Below are 5,200 nucleotides of genomic sequence, written 5' to 3' on the forward strand. Positions count from 1 at the left end.
GATTGATGCTCCTCAAACTAAGAAAACCAGCTTATATGTTAAGACTGTTTCCCAGATCTGAAACACAGATCTCTAAGGAGGTTATTAAGGAAGGAGAGCCATAGTGGGTTATGACAAGTATATCACGAGTTTTGCAGTTTTCTACTAGCCTTTTGCGGGGGGAATTGTCCTTTAACAAGGCATTCTGAATTGAAATAGGAAGCCAGAAAGTCTGTGGTCTAACTCTACCCGCTACATCTAGGGCATGTGGACAGTCACTTATCCTTACCAAGTCTCTATTATATTTCCTCATCTTTAATAATAACTTTCCTGTAATAATAACTTTCCTGTAGAATGTTCCTTTTGGTCAGAGCTTGTTACTCACTTTTCACATCAAAGAAGAAAGGGATGGAGGGTAGGTGGGGGGAAAAAAAAAGAAGGGAGGGGGGAAAAAAGAGATAAGTATTACTCTCTCTACTGAGTGGGCATAGTGGACAAATCACAGTTAAAATGTTTTCAGTGTCTCTGATCCAGTCTAAGAGATATTTTAGGAAACATTAAATACTGGCTTAAAATAATATAACCAATAACTAGAAAACACACAATTCACACTGTTATATGAGCTGAAAATATCCCTTTGGAGACACACGAGTTTTTTTCTGAGGTATCACTGGACACCTAGATGTCACTATTTTAAACAGGTCTATGTAAAAAAAAAAAAAAAAAAAAAATAGGTGTCACTGTTTTTTTATTTTTTTGTTTTTTTAAACAGACCTATTTAAAAAAAAAATACACACACACACACATATAAAACAGGAAGAAACACTGGTAAAAACAAAAACCAATCATTTTTTCTTCTAAATAAAATAATTTGTACCAATTTTAGGCATATATATAATTTTTAACAGTTCAGAGAAACTAGTAGACCTAATTCTTTTTTGAAATTTCTTTAAAATTGGACATTCCCTTATAAATAAAGCATACTACTTTATGCAGATTAATAGTTATTAATGAGGAAAAAAAAACAACTTTGAAAACAATATAGGAAACATTTACTAAAGCATCTGATTTCTTAATGCATTTTTAAATTACCCATTCCCTTAAACTGATAGATACTTAAAGTTTACCAAGGGGCAATAACATAGAATCATCAATTAATGAATAATAATACAACCCCCAAAACAAGATAAAGTGATTTCATCTGACCAAAAAAACCTGGCAGATCATAATGTTACCATAACTGTTTCTTGCCAATAACTTCTTCCATTTTCAGAATGAATTAGATATAGAGCAACTGTAAACAGTGAATCTTCATAAGGCATTTGAAATAGGGATTAAAACAATTTCTAACCAGGACCCATGGCTTGAGTTCTTTAGGTCCATGTCCCAAACAGGTAATAAACAAATTTCATAATGCTTGGTTATAACGTTCAATAAGAGTTTAAATCAAGAATTTCAAATAGTCTTAACATTAGTAAAAAAAGGTCTCTTCCTTAGTGTGTCTGTCTACATGTCTTTTTCAGTGAATACAAGTGTGTTCCGATACAATGCTGAGTGCTATCTAGTCTTTCAAAGTCTTAAACACACAGACTCATTCTCTCTCCATTCTCCAGGCCAAAGTTATTTTCCTAAAATGGATCTAATTTTGCCATTTCCTCACTGGAAAATATTCATTGACTTCCAGTCACCCACTGCAGTGTTTCTCAAATATATATATATATATATATATATATATATATATATATAGCTGCACATTACAGTCTGAAAGAGTTAATCGCTCAACTGTCTGACTCTTTGTGACCCCTGGACTGTAGCCCACCAGGCTCCTCTGTCCATGGAATTCTCCAGGCACGAATACCAAAGTGGGTAGCCATTCCCTTCTCCAGGGGATCTTTCCACCCCAGGGATCAAACCAGGTCTCCCACAATGCAGGCAGATTCTTTACTGTCTGATCTACCAGGGAAGCTCACTACAATCTCTAGGAGAGCTTGTTACAAATATCCTTTCCTGGGCTCCATCTTCAAAAATTGTATTTTAATTGGTCCACTCTTCTTATCAATGCAGTGACATAGGAGTCACTCTGAAATGATGTTCAAACATCGGTTCCTGTAACTTGACTCTCTTTATCCTCCCCTGTCATACATTCACCTTTTATTCCAACCACATAAATCTTTAGGGTCAGTCTTCTGCCTTTATTTCCCCCTTTTGATACCAGTCCTGTCTCAGCTCAAGGCTCAGCAAAACATCACTTCTGTCGTATCTTCCCTGCATCTTCCAGAGAGTGACTTTTTTTCTCCTAAGGTTCCGCAGATTTTGTGCAGATCTGGATTACAATAGTGCATTATTCTATATTCTTACTCTACTACTAGTCTGAGAGCCACTTTGATATAGGACAGTCATGTTCCTTGTCGGGGAACTGAATGACATGCTCTCTGGGTTTGGTATTACAATGAATCCCATGTGGGTTTGTTGCATCAGGATGTGTTTCCGTGTGCATGACTTGATCACTTTCTCTTCCCATGGCCCCTAACTTCATCTCTTTAAATATTCCACCTTTTCTTTTCCTGCTTTGTGAGGTTTCTCCTTGTACTGACTATAACATAGAAAATATAAGTACATTTTTCATTTAGTAAGAACACACTTTATGCTCCCTGTTCTAAATTTTAAAACAGAATGGAGTACTATTTCCCCCCCTAAGAAAAATTCCACAAATATAATTGTTTCTTAAGAAAATATAAGTAGCTCTAAATTGTATTCTAAATACAATTGAGGTTTGTATTAAAAACCTCAGTATACAAAATTTTCTCATCTCTGATTTCATTCAATAAATATTTATTGAGTGCCTGTTATAGCACAAGAAAATGAAGGTGTCTAAATCCTAGGATTTAATATTTCAAGCTAAGGTTTAAAAAAGTTCAAGCTTTTGAAAAAGAACATGACATAACCAAATGGAAGATATGTAGCCTCTAAATCTTTTCCTCTACAAATTTCTGCTTATTAATGTCTCTGTTCCGATGTAGTCGCATAACTTTTATCTTAATTTTATAGGTCATGTGCTTTCTGGAGGCTCTAAAGTGAAATTAAATCACACGAAGAAGGTTATATATCAGACAGTACTTGAAGGACACTGAAATAGATTATTGAGTTAGTAAAAATATTTCCCTGAAAAAGGTTTGAGAAGCCCTTTGGGTCTGAAGCAATTATACCTCCAGGGTCAGTTGTTATATAACAATTGCATTTTTATTTTTAAAATGGCACTTTTAAATTAGGCAGTACTATCATTTTTCATATTTCACATTAAAATAATTAGTTTCTGTGCAGGTAATATGCACATATGGTAGGTAGTATGTTTTCTCCAATAGCCATACCCTGTCAGCCTGTAAATTCTAAACAGCTACAGTGGATAGCGAGTACTGTGTAGAGAGCTGATCTAGACCCGCTCTCCCTTTCTCTGCTGTTTAATACCTGGCTGAGCAAGTCTGATTAAAATTGCCTGTGCCAATTGTTTTGTGATTAATAGAAATGAAAATGAAAAGAAATACACAAGTGTTCAGAAATAGTAACTGCTATTTTTATGTTTTCTTTAAGCCATAGTTCTAGTTAGGATTTTATCAGATTAATCTGGTATATTCTATAGTGAAACCAAGGAATCTAGAAAATGAAGTTGCTTTATTGCTACCTCTGTGTGCATATGAGTATTCAAAATATTTGATTTGCAATTAGAGTTCAAAGTATTCAGTTAATTTCTTCCTCTGAAAAAAATATAGTCTTTTGAGTTTGTGGCCTGCTTTATCCAAAATCTAAAGAGCCGGTTCCATTCATTATAATACAAAGAATAGAGGTACTGATATTGACCTTTTTAAAAAAGTATTTCTTTAAAATATAGAGAGGTTGACTAAAACACAGCCATTCCAAAAATCTATGCTATATAGTTCATGCTCAGATTATTTTTACTGTGGTAATAATTCTGCATAAAAGAATAATGGGTCTGGAAATCCTAATGAAGTCATCAGCTCCCTAAAAATCATTCCTGTCCTTAAGGCTATGTTATAAAATTCCCAGAAGAGATCTTCATGTCTGCTTTGATCTTGCATTGTTTTGGTAAGAAAGCTATTAAATTTCTAGAGTTTTTACTGTGAATACCTGAGCAATTTCTCTCATGTACATGTACTCTTTACATACCAGATTTCAGAACAGAATATCAATTCTTTTAAATATTCATATAATCTCCAGACAATGGTGTATAAGTACTCAAAAGAACATATTTTTTCAATTTTAAAGCTATTTTATTTTTATACTTGAGAATTCACCCACCATGTCTCCATTGATAAAGTTAATGGATAAGCAGACAACCCAAGAAAGGGTAACTACCAGTTGGATATGGGGAATTTTTGCAGCTCTTAAATTTTGCAGGAAATACATAGCTAGAAAATCTCACAGGTTTGCCAAGTCCTAAATTGCTTATCCACACTAGACTAAGCCATGTTATGATTTTGATGAAGATAATATTGCTTGATTTCTGTGGTTTCACTATGTTTTCCCTACTCAAAGTTTAGTGAAAAAGACAGTCTCTATCTCTCAACCTTGCATCCATTATCTATTTAATATATCATTATTCCACACTCTCTGGTCCTTATCAAATTATCAAATTTCACAAGTTGAACAAAAAGCAGTAGAATAAATGACTGCTTGCTTCATATTATAGAATCCAATCCAACCTGGATTAATCTATGACCATATGAATCCAGAATGTGAACTGGGCCTAGATAACTGCATTCAGGTTGGCTCACATTCCCATTTAAACTCAGGAAAAGTCCTTACAGACCATCAGTTACTTGGGGCCAATAAAACCTGTACGTCCAGAGTTAGGCATGAAACAGTATGGCCTTAAAAACGTGAAAGAAAAGAGGCTAAGTGTAGGTTTCTTTAATAATTTGTCCTCTCTACCATTAGACAAGATTTGAGAATTTAGGGAAGGGAGCATTGGTGATAAGTTAAAGGGCAGTAGTTCATAGTTGTTGTTCAGCCGCTAAGTCATGTCTGACGCTGTGACTCCATGCTGTCCTCCACTGTCTCCAGAGTTTGCTCAAATTCATGTCCATTGAGTCAGCAGTGCTATCTAACCATCTCATCCTCTGCTGTCCTCTTTTCCTTTTGCCTTCAATCTTTCCCAGCATCAGGGTCTTTTCCAGTGAGTCGGCTCTTTGCATCAGCTGCCCAA

The sequence above is a fragment of the Bubalus kerabau genome, chromosome X, assembly GCF_029407905.1.
Source record: "Bubalus kerabau isolate K-KA32 ecotype Philippines breed swamp buffalo chromosome X, PCC_UOA_SB_1v2, whole genome shotgun sequence".
Lineage (NCBI taxonomy): Eukaryota > Metazoa > Chordata > Mammalia > Artiodactyla > Bovidae > Bubalus > Bubalus kerabau.